This window comes from Dipodomys merriami, unplaced genomic scaffold (assembly GCF_024711535.1).
Source record: "Dipodomys merriami isolate MVZ:Mamm:240054 unplaced genomic scaffold, mDipMer1.0.p SCAF_26, whole genome shotgun sequence".
In the NCBI taxonomy this organism is placed as follows: Eukaryota; Metazoa; Chordata; class Mammalia; order Rodentia; family Heteromyidae; genus Dipodomys; species Dipodomys merriami.
This window is the reverse complement of record NW_027204048.1, coordinates 6365118-6387218: the sequence shown is the minus strand read 5'-3', so window position 1 is coordinate 6387218 and position 22101 is coordinate 6365118. Positions and strand designations below refer to the sequence as shown.

Sequence of the window (22101 nt, the reverse complement as noted above, 5' to 3'; positions counted from 1 at the left end):
TTGCGCAGAGGAAATATGCTCTCTGCCAGGTCAAGGGCAGGGGGAAGCTCAGTGAGCCACATCCACAGCTCAGTGTTGAGGTGGCCTCGTCCTGCACCTGCCCAGTGCATGATTACCAGGGCCCGCTGGCTGGGAGGGGGGCCTTCCCCCCTCCCATCTGTCCATCCTGAAGCTGCATACTCAATCCAAGAGGACAACCACCCAACCAAGGAGGCACGCACTTCCATCTGAGGTACACGAGGATGTGGGGTCCCAGCAGCAGACCACCGTCTTTGCACAAGGGAACATGAGGCTCTGCGCTCCCCGGGCTGGACCCCCCAGACACTCTCCACTGGACAAGTCTACATAGTAGGGAAGTGGATACATGCTGCAGAGGGTGGGGGAGGCTGCAGAGTGACCTGAGGGCCATTGTTGGGGAGGACACCATTAAGGCTGCAGTTAAACTAAAGCCATGCATCTCTATGCTATTAGCATTTGTTGGACTGGGAGCCTTGTACTTACCAATCAGGTGTTATACTACTGAGCCATGTCTCCAGCCCTGCTTTTCACCAATTATTATTTTGGGGGGGGCGGTTCTGGTTGTGGGCCTGAACTCTGGGCCTGGGCGCTATCCCTCAGCTCTTCAGCTCAAGGCTAGCGCTCTACCACTTGAGCCACAGCGCCACTTCCGGCTTTTTTCTTTTTGCTTATGTGGTGCTGAGGAATCGAACCCAGGGCCTCATGCATGCAAGGCAAGCGCTCTACCACTGAGCCACCTTCCCAGCCCTCACCAATTATTTTTAAGACAGGGTTTCCTTTCCTGCCAGCGTGATGCCTGGACCATGGTGGCTGAGTTGATAGGCGGGTGTCCCTGCATCCAGCCATGTGCTGAGAAGGTCTCATCAATGCTTTTGCCTAGGCTGGCCTCAAACCACAATCCTCCCATTTTTAACCTCCTAAGTCGCTATACAGTATTACAGGCATAAGCTACAGACACCATTCCCCCCTTTTTAAGGCAGGGTGTCATCTTGTTCATCTCTACTGTGAAGCTCTGCTTGCCTCTGACCCAGTGGGCCCAGGGTGCTCTGAGGGTGGCCTTCCTAATGCAAGAATGAGGGCCAGAAACAGAAATGTTTGTCAGATCGTCCAGAAGTTACAACTAGGATGCCTGCTAACCTTAGCTGGGATGGGACGATGAGCAAGGGGTGCTAATGAGGCGTTTGTCTCTCTCGGTGGCATCATTTCCTCCTTAGTGGAAGTCCCCTATTTAGCAACACGATGTAGCACTGTGCACAGTGCAATGTGACAACTACGAATTATCTATTTCATGCTCCACGGCTCACATTCCACAACCCCCCCCCCATTTCATCTGCAAGAAAGGTGCTGCAGACCGGCAGAAACTTCCACTGTACCTAAGTGTGCTGACTTAGCTGGCCTCAGGAACTGCTGGAAAGGACAAAGCCAGCCCATGGACACCAGACCTGACCAGCCTGAGCTGTCCCCAGAGTGCATCATCTGGCTCATACAGACAGACAGGGCTCGGACCTGAAAGGGCACACACTACACTCTTCACATAAAATGCAGGGACTCAGAGATGGGAAACACAGAAATGAGGGGAGGATCGGGATGAAGAGGCACAGAGGGAGTGGAGTATATCAGATCTAGAGGGCCTGAACATTCCCTTCTTCTTCATACTCTTCCTCCTCCTGATTTATCTGGAGAAGTTTGGCCACATGATGTCACTGCACAGAAAGTGGGAGCACAGGGGAGGGAATGCCGATAGGGAGGGCATATGGGTGGGGTGAGTGTACTGGAACTCACACCCAGTATTCTTCAGGGAGGAGACTCCAGGGACCTTTCAAATTTCCCTGGCTCTCTAGTCTGGGATCGAGTTCCACCAATAGGATACTAGTGGGTGGGAAGAGGGAGCAAGTTGGGGCCTTCACTCCCCAGCATCCTCCCTTCTGAGCTGTGGTTTGGTAGGACTACAATGTTGAGATGTGGTAGGCATCAGCAGGCCCTTCCCCGTCCAGTGTCCAACCATCCTTGCATTCTGTGACTCATGCCCTGCCCTGCCCCCAGTGTCCAGCCATCCTTGCATTCTGTGACACATGCCCTGCTCTGCCCCCAGTGTCTAGCGAGCCTTGCACTCCATGACACATGCCCTAGCTCTGGCTGTTCCAGGCCTCTGGTGGCCACACTGTTAGCTTGTCTGTCACAAGCGCCTAGGGACATTCACCTTTCTGTCACTTCCTATGGGTTTTCCTTAACTCTTTCCAAGCCTTAAAAAATAGATTGTTGATCTTCCCTCTCTGAGTGAGCTGCCTGCTCCCTGCCAAGTTACATCGTGCTTCTCCAGCACCTTATCATGGGCTCCACCTGCATGACTCCATCTACCTGAACCACCTCCCCAGACTCACCTCCAACACCACAACACTGCAAAAAACAAAACAAAAAAACAAAAAACAAAAAACCTCACTTCATAATGCACAGCCATCCAGGCTGGATCCTGTCCTAGACAACACACATACTTTATAATTCACAGCCATCCAGGCTGGATCCTGTCCTAGACAACACACACACTTCATAATGCACAGCTATCCAGGCTGGATCCTGTCCCAGACAGCACATTCACTTTGTAACACAGTCATCCAGGCTGGATCCTGTCCTAGATGACAGAACAGGATTTCTGGGTCTGTGCATGTGGGTAGCCCAGGAGCAGAACTCGGAGCATATTCTGTCCACGAGTGAGCTGTGCAGCCACCATTGCTCTTGAAAAATGAGTCATGGTTATGTGCTTCCGAACAAACCATCCATAATTCTCCACCGCAGCTTTACTCAAAACAGCATGTCTTACGTGTATGATGAACTTTATACTTCCTGGAATCTTTCTGCAAAGATGATTTAACTTGATCCTCAGAAGAGCTCTGCGCCATGCCTTAGGTAAGAACGCTGCAACTCGGCCTGGATAAACCATATTCCTAGGCTTTCTGGAGGAGAGCCACTGAGTGCTCCAGGAAATACCCAGCTGGGTGCTGGTGGCTCCCGCCTGTCATCCTAGCCACTGGGGAGTCTAAGAATAGGAGGATAGGAACTCCAGGCCAGCCTGGGCAGGAAAGTCTGTGATGCCTCATGTAAAGGCAGGGAAGCTGGATGCACAGGCCTACACCTGCCATCCCAGCTACGACAGGAAGCCTAAAATGGGTGGAACACAGCCTGGTGGGGGGGGCATCTAAGCAGGAAGTAAAACTTTATCTCAGAAATAACCAGGGCAAAAAAATAGGTCTGGCAGTGTGGCTTGGTTTCAGAGCACTAGTCAAACAAGCATGAGGCCCTGAGTTCAAACCCCAGTACCCTTCTCCTGTCAGTCTCATGTTGCTGGGGTGAAGACAGGATAGAGGCCCAGGCCTCACTCCCAAGGACAGACACAGATTTCCCACCTGTGTGGGATGACGTGGTAGGGTCTGGCGCACCCCAGAGTGCAGGTGGAGAGAGCTCATAAAGGTTGGTGTGGCAAGAACGGATGGATGGGCTCTCTGCACAGGTTAACTGAGCACTCATCCCCATGTCACTCAAAACCCCATGGGGTGGGTGGGAGAGATGCTGAGCTGCAGCACATCCAGCACAATGGGGCAGACCAGGCCCCTGCTACATACCACACACAACAGGGCAGACTGGGAACCTGCCGCAGTTCCTGAGAGTGTACAACTCCTCTCGCCTGCCCTGGCCCTCCTCTCTTCCCCTGGTTTCCCTGGTCTTTCTTCTTCCTTCTCCCTCCTCCTCCTCCTCCTCTTCCTCTTCCTCTTCCTCCTCCTCCTCCTCCTCCTCCTCCTCCTCCTCCTCCTCCTCTTCCTCCCCCACTTTCCCCTCACTGGTGCTTGCTAGGCAGGTGATCTACCACTTGAGCCATTCCTTTGGACTCTTTGTGTTATTTTCAAAGTAGGGTCTCTTTCTGTCCACTGTGGTCTTCCTGCCTGTGCTTTCCTGTGTGGTGGGGGGACAGGTGGGCACCACTGTGCCCAGCCACCATGCTTCCCCATAACTGGACACATATACACACACATCACCATGCCCAGCCATGGTGAGATGGAGTCGTGCACACTTCCACACTAGGGCTAGCTCTCAATCCAGACTGCACCTCCCACATAGCCAGGGTTGTAGGCTTGAACTTTAATGCCTGGCTGATACACTGTATATTCTCTGGCCCCTGCATCTGTATGAGAATCTTACACCATAGGGCTGGCCCTGACCACTGGGCTGGGCAGCATGCCTTTGGCTTTGGACTTAACTATGAGACTTGCTCAGAGCAACAAGATCCTAGTGGATGCCATGAGCTGATGCTGAGAGCCCACCCTATGTGTTGGCCTCTGCTTTGGTCATCACCATGGCAATGGGAGCACGGTGGTCTGAAGAGGATGACGACACTCAGCAGCCAGATCCCAGCTGACACTCGGAACCCAGTCACATGAACCAAACCTTCACTTACCCCAGCAAGACAAATGTCAAGAGTAACTCACTCTCACACACGCTCACGAGCAACCAAGAAGCTGGACTTTGGTGCCATTTATGAGGCTGGAGAGGAGGGGAAGAGAAGACTTAGGGTGTGAAAAGACATGACACAGAACTGAGAGCTGCATGGGTACGGGTTAAATTGGTGTTGTCTTCTCAGAGACATCCAAACGAATGGAGCTGTCAGGTGCCCGTGAAAGAGCTCGGGAAGAGACCAGGCTTGGTGATTGAAAACTGATTCATGGTGTTTAAATGGAGTTTAGAGACAAGCTCCTTGTGGAGACATGCAAGCATAGAGGAAAGACAAAGGACGCCCAAGCCCCGAGCACTGGCACCCCAAGTGAGGCTGGAAAGAGGAGAGGGCTGTGGAAAGAAGACCGAGGAATGGAGGAGCCCCAAACGGAGCCGCAGCCCTGGTGATGTTCACAGGGCCATTTGAGAGAACCAGAGCTTAGAGGAGGCTGGCAAGTTCCATAGCAGTGTGGGCCACACAGTGAGTTCCAGTAGAGACCCTGGGAGTAGGGGGATGGAAGGGTGGGAGGGAGGGAGAAAGGTTTGTGTCTATACAGGGAAGACAGAACCCAGAGTTGTTTCGATCATGGAAAGGCTACTGAGGTGAGGAGAATGAAGAGCTGGGCAAGTGTGGGGTTAAGTTTGTACCCCACAAAGCCAAGGAACACAGAAGCACAGATCCTGCTCCACCGGCCCTGCCCTGCTCTGCTGTAGTTAGCTGAGGAGGGCCTTAGACAAAAGCCTTCGACAAAGCTCTGGTGTATGATGGAGATACAAACCAAAGATCAAGGATCTGACTCGACACCCCATGATGTAAAGCTGTGCCTGAGTGTGTATGGACCCACGGGTAGGCTGAGAACATGACTGCAGGGCTGCTTTGATCAGTGCTATCCGAGGCCCCTGTTACAAAGCCCCATGTGTCCATGCCACCCACGTGGGTGGGAAACTGAGGTCCCAACACGGAATTCAAATCTCAGAGTGCCATGACAGCACAAAAAACAAGAAGCAAAACTATCTGCATTCCCAGGCATAGCACTGGAGGCACAAGCTTGAGAGCTGTCCACCCGATGTAGAAGTGGTAAGATACAACTTTTTGGAGAACTGAGAAATCCAGCAGCTCTGAAATAATCCTGAGTAAACATACAGTGAAAAAATTCACTAGGCCCCCGAGTCTCTGGATCTCCCCGATCCTGGAGCTGAGCTGGGCTGTGTGGCAATCTACAATTCAGCCCTGATGGGGTGCTTCAGCCCACCTCGGGGTGCCTGCGGCAGTCCCACAGAGTTCCGTTCAATGTTCTCTAAATACTCAGCATGCACTGTCACTGTGTCTCAAACACCCCACTCCCAACTTTGCCCACGAACATGCAGGAAATGTGGGCTCCCTTACAGCCCTGGGCAGCCACATCCCAAGCACGTACCAGCATCATGCCAGAACACATTCTCCACCCTCCCTTCCCAGCCACTCGCCTACCACAGCCCAAGTTCCCAGATAAGAACAGCAAACAGCATGCAAATACTTGATGGACAAATACACAGCCCTGTCTCTCTCTGGTGTAAACACACTGGGCCAGCTCAGCCTGCAGCTGTGGGTCTGTGTGATGGACAGAATGTGCCACCCATGGGAGACATGGAAGATACAACACCTAACAAGACACAGCACAATTCTGCATCCTGTGCAAACACAGTGTGAGGGCAGAGTGGGGGAAAAAAAGCATGAAAAACTTCCTGGGTTTATTGCTGGTGGCTGGGGCCTCTGGCGGCTGATGACCCAGAGGACGGGGCATCCTGCAAGGTCAGCTCCAGCCTGGCTCCTTCCCCAGGGGTCCACAGGATTGGTCCACACTGAGTGCTGTGGTCCTTCAGAGGCTGGAGAAACTCCTGGGCTGTGTGCTCATATCCCCCCTTTATTATTTACAGTAATAATTATAATTATGATGTAATTATAAACATAAAATAGAGATAATTATTGTTTTAGTCCCAATGATAATAACCGAAGTGGAAACTCAGGAACTGTCAGAATTTACTAAGAAGCTACAGTGCTAGAGCGCAGGCCCCTGGCTCCACACTGCTCTGCTAACAACCTGGGGCCGGGAGGTGTCCTGTGCAGGGGTCCCAGGACTGGGTGGGGAGACAGATGTTCTGTGCAGAGATCCCAGGGCTGGGTGGAGAGATGAGAGGTGTCCTGTGCAGCTGTCCCTGGGCTGGGTGGGGAGATGGGAGGTGATCTGTGCAGGGAGATCCCTGGGCCAGGTGGGGAGACAGGAGGTGTGCTGTGCAGGGGTCCTGAGACTGCAAAACTACCCGCATTCTGTGGGGGCCAGTGAGGACCTGGCGCAGCCCAGCTGCTCAGGCTTCAAATCTGCAGTCTCCCTGGCAGCGGTGGCACGGGCGCTGGGCTTGCTCTGCCCACTGCTAGCCTTTTGTTCCAAGCGCAATGTGAAGTCTAAGTCATGGGCACAAGTCCTCTGCCAGGTGCTTGTCTACTGCCTGATGTGGCATGGGCTGGCCTCCCCGGAGTCCTCTCCCTGATACACTGGATTGTGGATGGTCCCTGACACTGGGTTGGGAACAGCCCCTGACACACTGGATTGGGGACTACCCACACACTGGCGCACGTGACCCTCTGGCATGAGCATCTGGCATGAGTGGCAGGGCAGCTGGGGCTCCGGGGTCGACACATGCTGGGTTCAGCTGCTTGCAATGCAGTGCAGGAAGGAGCAGCATGAGGCTGCTTGTGCCGAGACACGAGTCACGGATGCGATAGAGGTGTGACAGGCATGACGCATGTCCACAGACACTGTCATGGGTGACTTTACTTCTGACATACACAGGGGAATCAGGGACACAGAGGTGACTTGGGGAAGGACGTCTACTGGACAGCTGATACAAGGCCCCAGGAGCCTGGTGAAGGTGCAGTTTCCTCTGCTTGGCTTCCTGGAGGAGGTGATACTTGGGTGCTGGCCTGCAGGACCGGACCTACCTGCACACCAGAGCACAGACCAGTCAGGGAAAGGATGTCAGAAGCATCCAGCACAGCTCAGACACCCCGAACACCAGCACAGAATGGATGGACACACATGCACCTGGGGGACGGTGGGCAGAACAAGCTGCCATGTTTCCTGCCTCCAGATAATTTAACACCAGCCTCTCACGCTCACTGCTGCCCCGAGGATCTGTGCTACCCTTTGTATCCTACAGAGAGGAACGTACCTTCTCAGGTTTCTTGAAAGACGAATGCAAGGGGCCCATCCCAAACGCTGGGGTCAGGTCTTGAGAGGAAGGAGCTTTTCATCAAACGTAGCGGCTTCATAAGCCACCCACTGTGGACTGTGCTTGCAGTTCTAGCTACCTGGGGGGAGGCTGGGACAGAGCACAGCTCAAGGCCAGCCAGGGCGCAGACGTGGGGGAGATGCCTTCCCCAGCTGCTGACAGGCTGAGCTGGGCGGACTGAGGTTCCGGGCCAGGCTGGGCAGTAAAGTCCACAGGGCTCCATCTCCATGGGCTAAGCAGAGCCTGGTGGGGCATGCTGTGTATAACGACAGCAAAAAGCCTCAGGTAGGAGGCTCAATCACACGGGCAGGCAAGGGCAAGACCCTGTCCTCACAATGCACAGTGAAAAGCAGGGCTGGAAGCATGGCTCACAGGGACTGTGAAAGCAGAAGGCCCCGGCTGGCTTTCTCCTCCCACTAGATCCCATGCCAGGAGCCTACAGCCCTGTGCTCCAGGGCAGCCAGGGCAGGGCAGCGTGGAGATGAGGCCTGAGATGGACACACAGGCTCTGCCTTGCAGACTTCAGGATTCAGACTCAGTACACCAAGGACACTACTCACAGAGCCCGTTCTCCACATGTAACTTTATTTCCTTCATTACAAGAGCCGTCTTGGAGATCACACTCTGTAACTACCTGCAGTTTCCTCAAAGGCTCTCAGACAGAACCACTGCCAAGAGTCACTGTCACCTCCTCCCTGTCCCCTCCCTCCAGGGCAGCTGTGACAATGGGGTGAGGGGGGTGGAGTGTCGGTTGGGTTCTCTCAGGAGATCCTCCACAGCCACACTTGACTAGCATTTGCCCACAGCCACGGCTTCTTCTCATTCCCCTATGGTGAGAACAGCTCTGGCCTCACACCACAGGCAGGCATCCTGGTCGGCGGTGTTAACTTCGCGCGTGGCTGTCAGCCTCAGGGATGGATGGATGTTCTCTGAGTTTCAATGTTCATCATGGTGCTGAAGGTGGAATCGAGCTCCCGTGCTCATCCACCCTGCTTCGAGGGGATTGTATGCCCATGTGCTAGGACTCAGAGAAATGTCCCCAAGACCACGTGCTCAGCTTGGTCCCCATGTGGTATTGGAGGGGTGAAGGTAGAAGGAGACGCCTCAGGTCAGGGGTCCTGGGCAGTTTCTTACAGAAATGGTGCCTCATGCCGGGCGCCAGTGGCTCACGCCTGTCATCCTAGCTACTCAGGAGGCTGAGATCTGAGGCTAGCAGTTCAAAGCCAGCCCAGGCAGGAAAGTCTGTGAGACTCTTATCTCCAATTAACCACCAGAAAACCAGAAGTGGGGCTGTGGCTCAAGTGGTAGAGTGCTCACCTTGAGCCGAAGAGCTCAAGGACAGCACCCAAACCCAGAGTTCAAGACCCATGACAGACCCCCCCCAAAAAATGGGGCTCTCACTAGCACACCCCTGAAGGATACATTTCCATCTCCAAATGGGCAAAATAACTCCACGACTAAGCAGAAATCATCACCAACACAGCAGTGGCAGAGTCCCACCCTGGAGTCAGTAATGACTTTAGACACCAGTGCCTAAGCACGGTCCATTTCAAAGGAGTTTCTGAAATGGTGAAGTGGAGATTCATGAGACACGGTGGGGGAAGGGAGGCCTGAGTCCAGGGCTGGGCTGAAGCCAGGGTGTCACCTGGACAGGGTTGGGGCGGGGGGCTGGCTTAGAGCTCCCTGCTCATCCCCACTGTGCAAACCCAGGCAGGGCTCCCCACGTTCCCTCCTCTCCACTCCCCCCTAACCTGCTGCACTCAGGCTCTGGTGTGTGGCCACGTGCCTGCCTGTGTGTATGTGTGTAACTGGGTGTGCAGGGAGCCATGGTGCATCTCCAGAGCCAGGAGGAATGGCTGCCCCTTATATATCACAGTCATCAGAAAACAGTTACGTTCACATGCTGCCTGCCCAAGCCCGTGAGCACCCAAAGCCATAACTTGAGGAAACCAGCCATCCTCAGCTCTGTAGAGAGGTGCCCACACTCAGATGAACAAACTGACATTCACACACACACACACACACACACACACACACACACACACACACACACACACACACACACACACACACACCCCACACACACACACACACACACACACACCCCTCCAGCACCTCCAGCACCCTGAGCTTCAGTGTCACCTTCAGCTGAACAAGTGTCCACCCTGGGAGAAAGAAACCCTTCATCCCAGAGCCTTGTCCTTAATGAGACACATCACTTCACCTCAAATTATTATAGGGAGCCTCTGCTCACAAGGGTGCCACAGCCACTCTAGCACCCCCCTTTGCCAAGCCAGAGCCACTGGAGCCGTCACCCCAGCATCACCATCCTGCCAGGCAGGGAGGACAGGCAGGCAGACGGGCACGACTATGCTGCAATCACTGAATTCAATCATTCCCTCCTGGGAGCCCAAGGCATAGACAGAAGTCCTGACTGAGACAGAGGAGAGAGGAACAGAGAGAGGAGAGGGGAGGGGAGGAGGGTTGGGAAGGAGGGGAAGGGGAAAGGAGGGGAGGGAGGAATCACTGGAGACAGGAAGGCCACATGAATCTGATGGATCGGGACTGAGAAGCGCAGTGACGTGAACATACTTTAGTTAGAAATGGATGCACGCAGCCGCAGGCAAGCACTCGGAACCGTGGACCTGGGTGGGAGCCTGGAGGTCAGCTCACAGGAAGCCCAGGGATAAAAGCCAGGGAGAAAGAGAAGTGCTTTCTGCAGGGAACCACGCTGGGAGGCGCCCGGCTCCCCAGCCAGGCCTCATCGCTGCCCCTCCTCCTGCAAGCACTGCTCTCTAGCTCTCCGACAGAGGAGTTCTCTGGAAATGATGTGTACACCTGAGGGGAGGAGACCCCTGGGTGTGCCAGGCTGGCAGGCAGCTGGAAATGTGCCCACCTGACACAAGGACATCACATTCCAGAGCAAGTGAAGCTATGCCCGCTGAGGACGGCAGGGATGGGACTGTGCCAAGCGGCAGGGTGCCAGGCTGGGAGGTCGGCTTGCAGATTTTTGCCACTTCTTATGTGTTTGCTCCCCAAAGCTCGACACCCCGCGGCCCTGGGGGTGATTCTTTTTCTTCTAGAGAAAGACCACAAGCAGCTTCATTTTTCCTTGGTTGCTTCTCCTGAAGCTACGAGTCAGGATGCATTTCCCTCATCAAATTCTTCCTCTGTCCTCTGGCCTGTAACTTAATATAGGCCACCTCAGAGCCCTTGTACCCGCATCACGATTGCTTTATTCCTGTTAATAAAATGAGTTAATAAATGTATTTCCTTGTATTCTGCCCATTATTCATGTTTACGAAAAGCTAACCCCGTTTCCTGTGCTGGCTCATCTTGGCTGTCAACTAGACTGGGTTGAAAGATGACAAAGCAGCCTCGGAATGGCTAGGAGAGGCTTCTAGAAAGAGACTCAAGGCGGAGATCCACCCTCCAAGAGGCTGAGACCACTCTCCACGTGGGCAGCTGGGGCTAAGCTCAAAAAAAAAAAAAAAAAAGCTGGGCACCAGTGGCCTGTAATCCTAGCTACTCTGAAGATCACAGTTGAAGACCAGCCTGGGCAGGAAAATCCAGTGAAACTCTTATTTCTAATTAACCAACAGAAAAAAAAAAAAGCAAAAGTAGAACTCTGGCTCAAGTGGTAGAGCACAAGCCGCATGTAAAAAAAAAAAAAAAAAACCTCAGGGGGCTGGGAAGGTGGCTCAGTGGTAGAGCACTTGCCTTGCATGCCTGAGGCCCTGGGTTCGATTCCTCAGCACCTCAGAAGCAAAAAGAAAAAAGCCAGAAGTGGCACTGTGGCTCAAGTGGTAGAGCGCTAGCCTTGATCTGAAGAGCTGAAGGACAGCGCCCAGGCCCAGAGTTCAAGCCCCACAACCGGACCCCCCCCCCAAAAAAAAAAACCTCAGGGGATAGTGCCTAGGTCCTGAGTTCAAACCCAGGATTGGCACCTCCCCCAAAAAAGAAAAGCCACACACCAGTGTCTCCCCCCTGTACTCCTACTTTGCAGAGATCAACAGGATCACAGTTGTAGGCCAGCCCTGGGCAGGAAAGTCCAAAGGACTCCATGTCAGAGCACAGTGGTGCACACCTGTTGTCTCTGCTACATCAGGAAATCTAAGATAGGTGGATCAGAGTCCAGGTAGAGGCCTGGGCAGGAAGCCAGGCTGAGCTGTGGCTGGATCAGTGGTAGACTGCCTAGTAAGAACACAGCCCTGAGTTCAAATCCCAGGACTTCCAGATTAATACAGAATATCAACTGTACCACAAGGAAGACTAAATTACAATTTTATCTCTCTATGCATAGAAAAGTCAACCAAACAACTGGCATTCAAGAAATGGAGCAGAGTCCAGGCCAGTGGCTCACACAGAGATGAGCAGAATCACAGTCCAAGGTCAGCCCCAGGCACCCTTAAAGCCCCTACCTGAAAAATAGCAAGAACAAACAGGAGTGAGGCGCCATGGCTCAAGTGGCAGAGAAACTGCCTGGCAGTCCAAGTTCAGACACCAGCGTGGGGCAGGAGGGCTGTGTAGGAAAGGTAACACGCCACGGAGCCCCAAAGCCCTGGGTGCCCACACCTTTCCACACCAGGCAGTTCACTAACCATGGAGGAAAGCGGGGACACCTTCACAAGCACAAGTGCTCCTAATGTGTCTCGATCCAGGACCAAAGAAAATGGATCAGAATAACAGAGGTACAAGGCTCATGGACACGCAGGGGACCTCCTGCCTGAACTCTAAAGAGTGCTTTGGAACAGACGAGCAGAGAGATCTCAGTGTTTTCCGGACAGAGGCACCCAGTCTTCAGGGCCCACATTTGATGCTGAGCGATCTGTAGACAGCGTCCTGGATCTGGGCAGAATCTGAGGATGCTCGGGATGCGGCAGAATGAACGCAACAGACACTGGAGCCCCAAATTACAAATAGGGAGAGGAGTTCGGAGATGGGCGGGTCTGTGCTGCTCCTGCCCCACGCACTGGGGCTCACCAGTCCAGGTAGGAAGTGAGACCCTATCTCTACATGCCAAGTGCAAGGAAGGGCTGGGGGCCTGGTTCAGCCGTCAAGGGCCTGACCGGCAACATGAGGCTGTGCATGAGGACCCCAGGGCTGCAGGAGCATCCTCACACCATAAGATCCTGCAGAGACTACAAGAGAAGCAGAGCGCCTCTACCTGCGAGGGCAGATGCCAAGGGTTTGAGATGAACCACCAGCCACAGACCCCACCATCAACACTGATCTCAGGCCAGCTGTAGCCCGGCTCCGGGGCTGTGCCTGGGTTCCAGCATGCAGTGCAGATGCACAGGGCCCTGGCTGTGCTGCGATGCCAGGCAGCCGGCTCCACACGGAGGCCTGTCTCTGGAACAGAACTCCGAATTCCAGTGGAGGCCCACACAGACATCGCCCTTGCACATGCGCACACGCACACACACACACAGAGTTACACACACACGCACACGCACAGTCTCATTGAAGTGCTGAGAAATGTCACCATTGAATCTGACCACAGTGACCATCAGCAACTTCATGACTGCTCCAAAGAATGCTTGGCCAAGCCGCTCTTCCTTTTTCAGTCCAACTATCCCCCAAAAGAACTCTTTGTTGGCTTCAAAGAACAAGTGGGAGTTGAGAACGAAACTTTGTTCCTCAGAAATTCTGAACACAAGGGGAAGGAAGGAGGGAGGTGGGGGAGGGAAGGGATAGTAGGGGGTAACAATGTTTGACAAGAAATGTACTCATTACCTTACTCATGTAAATGTAACCCCTCTGTACAGCATCTTTCCAGTAAAATAAAATTAAAAAATAAAAGAGCAGCTCAAAAACAAAATTCTGAACACAAACTCCCAATGCAGAGAGGAAAACAACCACAAAGAACAAACAGAAATAGCACATTGTCTCCCTTCAAGCAACCTTTTGCAACACCACTAACAAAAAATATGGTGGGTTGGGCCCAGCAGCAAACACCTGTAATCCCAGCAACTCAAGAAACTAAGATCTGAGGACTGAAGTTCAAACCCAACCTAGGCAGGAAAGTCCAAGAGACTCTTATCTCCAATTAACCAGCAGAATGCCTGAAGTGGAGCTGTGGCTCAAGTGGCAGAGCACCAGCCTTGAACAAAAAAGCTCAGGAACAATGCCCAGGTCCTGGGTTCAAGCCCCAGGACTGACACAAAATAGTAATCACAGAGCAGCTGGTTGATATTGAGGACTAAGCACAGCAGAGCTTCACCTCGTCCCGTGGTAGTCTTTCGTCCTGAGGTAAGCCTGCTAGCCGTGCTGAGGAGGGCATGGGCACTGCATGCTGGTGTCCTACACACTCAGGGTGTGGAGCATCAGAGAGAGAATTCGCTCCTGGCTCTGCACAGCCCACACCGAGCATCATTGGTCCCCTGACTCTGAACCCCTAAAATGAGACCCAGGTCTCAGGTTGCAAAGCCCAGAGACTGGTGAATTCTGTGAGGTCCAAAACCGGGACCTGAGCTCAGCACCTGCTGCCGCTGCTTACTGGCTAGTGCTCTACGTAGACCACAGGGCCACGGCCCCAGCCCCAGAGACTGGCAAGCTCCACTGCCCACTTCCTCAAGCGTGGGCCGAAGACGTGCTCGACTACATAACAGGATGGTTTGATTTTTTATTTTTTGGTGGTACTGGGGTTTGAACTCGGGGCTTCGTGCTGGCTAGATGCTCTCCCACAGGAGCCATTTCTCCAGGCTCTTCTTGTGCCGGTTATTTTGGCTCCTGCCAGGCACACACCAAACCAAAGCCTACTTTAGGCTTCTTGTCCCTTAGAGAAAAGCAGGCTCACCCCAACCTCCACAGGGTAAACGGCTGGGATTACAGGCATGTGCTGACACACCTGGCTTATCTTAAAGAAAAAAATCTGAGTAAAGGCTACAGACTTTTTCTTTTTGCATTTCATTTCATGTCCTTGAAATCAGATCACTTCCGAACTCTCTTCCAAGAGTAGACTAGCTACTCTTTCCTAACATTTAGTATTATTAAGCCATTTTTCTTTTTAGCCTTGCGGGTAGGTGTTTGGATGTCACTCAGGTCACCTCACAGTGGCAGAGGATGGGTGACCAGGGCCCCTGGGCTCCGCTCTGAGTCTCCATGCCAGGGGAGGGAGATGCTGGGGAGGGAAGGGAGGCACAGCAGGGGAGGATCCAAAGTGAAGGCTTGTCAAGGCCTTGGCGCGTGAAGGCCCAGCTCTCCCAGGCCCCAGGTGAGGGCTGCCGTGGGTGCTGCTCAGACCTTCCAGGACAAAACAATTATGCAGGCACAAAGGGGATTTGCTTAAGGGCCGTGGTGAAATCCTTGGAAGATGCTTTCCCGGCTGTGTTCAAATTTCTTTGTCTGACTTAAATAAGGTCAAGTAAGAGGAGGATGAAAATTAGCCAGTGTGCAGAATTTAAATTACTTAATTTACTTTTTTCTTGTCTTTTGCCCACACATCTGGAGGGAGGGGGTTGAAGAGACTGAGTCAGAGCCAGCCCCTTCGCCACTCCTCCTCCCACAGTTAATCCACGCCGTGGCAGACATCCTGTGCCCCAACACTGTTGCTGAGCGAGGGCCGTGGGGCTCCAGACCTGGTGGATGACGGAGGCCTGCTCATGCACTGAATCTACCACCCTCCCCTCCACGCCCGGTCCACATGTCCTCTGGTCCACACTCCATCTCCTGTCCAGGAAATTCTCCAGTGTGAAACAAACAGGGGAGTGGGACCCTCAGTAAGGACTGACCACTGCTTCTCCATATTGCTGTGTGTCCTTAGGGGAGTATCAACCTCTCTGGGCCAGCTCCACTTCCTCTCTGTGAAATGGGGTCAGCAGTAGAGTCTACTCCTCCCTTCTTTTTTTTGGGGGGGGGTCTGGTCGTGGGGCCTGAACTCTGGGCCTGGGCGCTGTCCCTCAGCTCCTCAGCTCAAGGCTAGCGTTCTACCACTTGAGCCACAGCGCCACTTCCGGCTTTTTTCTTTGTGCTTATGTGGTACTGAGGAATCGAACCCAGGGCCTCAGGCATGCAAGGCAAGCACTCTACCACTGAGCCACCTTCCCAACCCCTCCTCCCTTCTTATCTCTTCCTTTTTCTCCTTCCCTTTATTCTGTCTGTTTCTCCCTCCCCCCCCCCACCCTGGCCTCTCAGCCAGAACAGGACAGAACACCTCGTACATCACAGTGCCAGGCAGGACTGCGCAGTCCTGCGATGCCAGCTGCCACTCACACATCACATTTGCACACTTCCATTGCCACGCAGGTGAGCAGCTGCGCTAGGAGCCGTGCTCCATCCACAGAGAAGAAAATTCCCGAGCGAGCTCCCCACACACACCAGGACTGACTCCCGGCGTCCGCAGGGAATGTGGTGGGTGCTCCCACAGACGCCCCGCCTGATGGCTAATCACTGTCCCCTTGATAAGAGTCCCCAGCACTGAGGTGGCCCTGGGGACACACACAGGGACAACAACTGTGTCAGCAGGGATGCGACCACTGGGAAGTGACCACAGGCGCAGCCCTGTGCTCATCAGGGGCTTGGGGAAGCGGTCAGCAGAGATTCTCAACCGCCCGGCAGGGTGGTCAGGGGCCGGGGCAACAATGGGGCGGGAGGGCCTGAGACATGGTCAGTCCTGCTTAGACCCGGTGGGGAGGGAGCTGGCTGGGCACACAGGGCCCCCAGGGTCTGCTCTTTCCATCTCCCACCTCCAGGTGCTCATGCAAGCTGTCAGTCATCCTGAGCTGCTGGGTCACGGTCTCTTCATCCATGATGTTCCTATATCGGTTCCCCAGGAGACTTCCACGGTAAGCTTCATGGCTCACGTCTATCATCCTAGCTACTCAGGAGGCTGAGATCTGAGGATTGTGGTTCAAAGCCAGCCTGGGCAAGAAAGTCCATGAGACTCTTATCTCCAATGAACCACCAGAAAACCAGAAGTGGTGCGGTAGCTCAAATGGTGGAGCACTCGCCTTGAGCTGAAGAGCTCAGGGACAGCGCCAGGCCAAGTTCAAGCCCCAGGACCGGCCCAAGAAAAAAGAAGAAAGTTGGAAGTGGCGCTGTAGCTCAAGCAGTAGAGCGCTAGCCTTGAGTTGAAGAGCTGAGAGACAGCGCTCAGGCCCAGAGTTCAAGCCCCACGACCAACCAAAAAAAAAGAAGAAAGTAAAAGCAAATAGGTTGGGGCAAGTATAGCAACAAAGGAAAAAATCACTTGCTCCTTTCATTGTTTCATTCATTCAATTTGTTATTTCAGGACACAAATAACTGACAAGTGTCCCCAAAAAGCTCCATGATGCTGCTGGATAAGAGGCTGAGATCTGAGATGCAATCGTACATCCACAAAGGCTTGGCAAGGAACCGAGCAATGACGTAAATCTCCAGGAGCCACCCCTGGAGGCCTGCTGGATAGCTGCCAAACCACTCTGACGGTCTGGCTTTAAATGATGCCATGTCTTCCTGAGGCTCGCGTGTGGGGCCTGTTCGTGGAAGCCGGGTGCTGTCAGAGGCACATGTGGAAATGACAAACACGCCTCATCTATCCACTCAAAAGAACACACAACAACAAGGAAGAAGCGCATCCCGACACCAAGAGAAGAACAACAACACAACAACCCTAGAAAATGGATGTTTGGGACCATTTCCAACAGTCAGGACTCGTGGCAGAAAAACAAAAACATCGTCATCTGGTAAAAATTCCAGTCTGCACAATGGAAAAACTTGTATTTCTGCAGCCTCTGGAATATCTTTCAAAAGACGAATTCCAACAGGTGTAGACCCATTTGTCAAGAACACTGAAAGGCAGAAGCTTCCGGCATCCCAAGGTGTGGAAAGTGCTGAGCCCAATTCTCACAGTATGGGCATGATAGGTGGATGGGACTGCAGGGTGCTAGAACTTAGTACTAGGTGTACTAAGAGCTTAGTACTTAGTATTAGAACTTAGTACTGTGTGGGGCCAGCCTGCACACAGGTGGGCACACCCCAAGGGTCCTTTCTCAACCACGGAGAGCAAAAGTAAAGCAAATCCAGATCACACCTTTGAATTACTACAGCATGAAATATCAAATCAAGATCTGGAAAACAATGAAACATCCCAGCAGCATGGAACTCACTGAAAACATGACTACTGGTGACACTGTAACAAGAACAAAAGCCGTTTCTGTATTAAGTGAGATATAACTAAAGGCATTTTTTTAAAATACTCACTTTTTACTTATCTTCTTTTCCCAGTACTGAGGTTTGAACTCAGGGCCTCACACTTGCCAGTCTGGTGCTCTACCAGTTGACCAATCATTCCTCCAGCCTGGATTATTGCTGGTTATTTTGGAGATGGATTCTAGCAGACTTTTCTTCCCAGGCTGACCTCAAACCACAATCCTCTAGATCTCAGCCTCCTAAGTAGCTAGAATTACAGGTGTAAGCCACCAGTGCCTGGCTCATTTAATCTGTTTCACGTCGTGCTTTTAAATATAATCTATCAATAACCTAGTATTATGAATATATATGCTAGTATTAGAAAATATGCTAAGGTGCAAATACTCTAGTATTAGAAATGTGTGCTCAAAACTTTTTAACAGAGCCGGGCACCAGTGGCTCATGCCTGTAATCCTAAACTACTCAGGAGGCTGAGATCTGAGGATCACAGTTCAAAGCCAGCCTGGGCAGGAAAGTCCGTGAGACTCTTATCTCCAATAAACCACTAGAAAACCGGAAGTGGTGTTGTGCAGCTCAAGTGGTAGAGCGCTCGCCTTGAGCTGAAGAACACAGGGACAGCACCCAGGTCAAGAGTTCAAGCCCCACGACTGACAAACAAAAACAAAAAACTTTTTAACAACTGATCTATGCAGTTAAAACTAAAAGGCCCCTGAATGTGTTTCAGGACGTGTGTGTGTGTGTGTGTGTGTGTGTGTGTGTGTGTGTGTGTGTGTGTGTGTGTGTGTGTGTGTGTGTGTGTGTGTGTGTGTGTGTGTGTGTGTGTGGCCACTGGGAACTGCACTGTGTCTGTAGCTTGCCTTTGGCAGTGTGGCCGCTTCCACCATACCAACTCTGCCAATCCACGAGGGCCTGCCTACTTGCCGGCTTGCATCTTCTTCAGCTTCTCCCTTCACAGCAATAGCTGCAGGGGCCCTCCCTGCCTCAGTTAGGGCTATTCCCAGGCTTTTTTTTTGGGGGGGGGGGTCCGGTCGTGGGGCCTGAACTCCGGGCCTGGGCGCTGTCCCTCAGCTCTTCAGCTCAAGGCTAGCACTCTACCACTTGAGCCACAGCGCCACTTCCGGCTTTTTTCTTTTTGCTTCTGAGGTGCTGAGGAATGGAACCCAGGGCCTCAGGCATTCAAGGCAAGCACTCTACCACTGAGCCACCTTCCCAGCCCCCCCAGGCGTTTTGTTTTGAGGCTACTATAGATAGAATTATTCTCCAGATTTCCTTCTGCCCCTGCTTATGGTGGGAGCCCAAAAAGCTACTGATTTGGGGGTATAACCTAGCCCCCGCCACCTTGTTGAAGGTATTCAATCTGCTCTAGAATTCCGGGGTGGTGTTGTGCCTTCTGCACCTAGGATCAAAGGCCCTGAAGAGCCAAAGCAATCCTGAGCCAAAAAAAGAGCCGGAACCAGCATGCTACACCAACAGAGAGAGCTGGTGCTGACATTAAACTACACCTGAAGACCAGAAATCAACCCACATGCCCTCAGCCATCTGATTCTTAACAAAGGAAGAAAGATGGCCTCTTCAACCAACAATGCTGGGAAAACTGGATGTCCACATGGAGAAAAGTGAGCTGTATCCCTGCCAATACCCAATGTATCCTTGCGCCAATACCAAGACCTCAACACAGGCCTGAGGCTGGAACAGTGGGACAGCAGGTGGAACCACCACAGGGAAGAGTGCCCAGGAGGGAGAACTTCCTGAGAAGAATTCCCAGGGCTCAGCAGATAGGAAAGAGCCGACAAGCGGGACTGCATCAAGCTGAACAGCTTCTGTGTGGCCGAGGACACTGCTACTAAGCGAAAAAGAGCCTGCAGATGGGGAGACGATCTTTACCAGCAATACATCCAACAAGGGCCCGGATCCAGACTAGACAAGGACCTCAAGACACTCGATCCTCAAACGCTCAATACTGCAATGAATAAATTCTTAAACTGACTAATAAATGCTTACTTTTAATAGAACCTTACTTTATTCATCAGAAATGACAGCTTTTATCCTCAGGGAGAAGTGGTAAGGCAGAACAATGGGTTTCTTCAGGCCATGCAGTTGGAGGAATACTATTTTGCCATGAAAAATGGGGCACCGGGGGTGGGGTCCCCAAGTTTGTGCATGATTTCTATTCAGCCCTAGCACATACACAAGTCCCCCAGACACCTGACCAGGCCCTCCCCTCTGGGCCAGCTGGACGGTGCCAACAGGAGCTCCAGGCCCCAGAGAGCCGACAGCCTCGCTGATTTTGTTTTTGGTTTGTGCTGGTTCTGGAGCTTGAACTCAGGGCCTGGGTGCTGTTTCTGAGCTCTTTTGCTCAAGGCTAGCACTCTATCACGCGAGCCACAGCTCCATTTCTGGATTTTTGGGTAGTTCGTTGGAGATAAGAGCCTCATGAACTTTCCTGTCCGGCTGGTTTCGAACTGCAATCCTCAGATCTCAATGTCCAGAGTAGCTGGGATGACAGGTATGAGCCATCAGCGCCTGGCTGCCAGGTTGTTTTCAATGACAAGAACTCAGGTGCCCCTGGAGGAGCAGTAGTGAGGGGGCTGTTGTTCAGATTACGACCTAGGGAGCCTGTTTACCATGTGGTCACAGGACGATGATTAGGAACCCCAGTTGGTGGGAACCATCACTGTCATGGTATAAGGAACAATCGGCCCAGCATGTGACTGTGTGCCCCATGACTGATGTATGGAATAAACAGCTGTTCATGCGGACGGGGTGGGAGGCAGGTAACAGCAGGAGCAGCTCAGGGCTGTGCACAGCTTTGTGAGGAATGTGGACTCCCCGCTGTTGGCTGGTGCCATGCTCAGATCTCAGTGGATTGGGATACATCCCTGTCCCATGGAGTCTGACCTGGTCAAGCCCAAAAAAGTCAGGTGTGCTCTATACAAGTCATTGCTATTCCCCAGGCCATGAGGGTACAGGGCAGATGCAGTGCAGACACAGGGCTTACATGGAGTCCTCCTTGTGCCTGGCTGCTCTCTGACTCTGATGCTCCCCAAGCATCTCCCTGGCCAGCTGGGTACCAGCCTGGATTCTGCCTTGCACACCCACTGTGGCTGGTGAGCCTGGGACCTTGGCCTGGGGTGTGGGGACAGAGCCTTGAACCCCAGCCTGGCCCTACACCCCCATGGTGGGTTAGGAGCCCTGGGGTAAAGCTGCCAGCCTGCCCTCCCAGTGGGGAAAGGCCAGCAGGCAGTCTTACATGCACGGGATCACAGGTCCTGCAACTGCCCTCAGGCTGTCCAGGACCACCTACAGGGGCTGTCCGAGCCCCGGCCTCCTCTGAGCTCATCAGGGCCGCAGTGTAGGAGAGCTTGGGGCCCATTTATAATGAGCAAAATCAGAACATGAGATAGTCGGAGGCCACAGGGCTGGGAGGGGCAAGGGGCAGTGCACACCATCATTCTCCATCACCCCAAGAACACAGTGATGGGCAGGGCTGACTTCGGTGAGTGCATGGAGAACATCTCCAGGGACAGTGTGGCCTCTCACTCACAACCTGCTTCTGTGTGCCTGTGTTCTGCCTGCCTGTGGCTCTGACCAGGCCCAGCCAAGTCCCGTCCTGCCCTCTGTACCCCTCCCCACTCCACTCCCGCTTCCCATAGCACACATCCAGCAATCACTCTCCATCCCAGGCTCGCCCTCCTCAGCAAACCACACCAGAGGAGACATGGTGGGAATGGACACATGGAAACGGACGTGGGCCACCCACAGGAACCCACAGCTCCCAGGTTCGAATCCAGCCTGAGCTTCTCAGGCTGCCACGCCCCGGACGGGGATAGGGTCTTCATTTCCATGTCTCTCACTACAGAACAGACCCGAGTGTTTTCTAAGGCATCTGTCCATGGGTGTAGGTTCCAGGGCCTGGGGAGGGCCACACAGGGCAGCCACAGGCAAGGTTCTGGGGTCCTTGGCTCACGCAGAACGGAGGGGCCCAAGCACAGCGGAATGAACAAGACCCCAACAGCCCAGTCCCACGCCCTCCACACGGCCACCCTGCTCCCCACAGGAGTATAGGGGCCACGCACATCCATGCCACATCAGGACTATAAGGGAGAAAACCAAACCACCGCCCTTTAAGGTCTTCCTGGTCCCACGAGGTCCTCCTGCCATGCTGGGGGTGAACCAGAAACCGCGGAGCCCCACCCCGCC

General features: G+C 53.2%; 1 protein-coding gene and 1 long non-coding RNA gene across 2 annotated transcripts in view; one reads left to right on the top strand and one right to left on the bottom strand.

Moving 5' to 3' along the window:
• Galnt17 (polypeptide N-acetylgalactosaminyltransferase 17) overlaps positions 1-22101 on the bottom strand; it is a 140907-nt gene that overhangs the window by 99236 nt on the left and 19570 nt on the right. The window lies entirely within an intron of this gene.
• Positions 16051-18330, top strand: LOC138836822 (uncharacterized). The gene is made up of 3 exons (XR_011375074.1): positions 16051-16122; positions 16464-16556; positions 17003-18330. It is a non-coding gene; the product is annotated as an uncharacterized lncRNA (long non-coding RNA).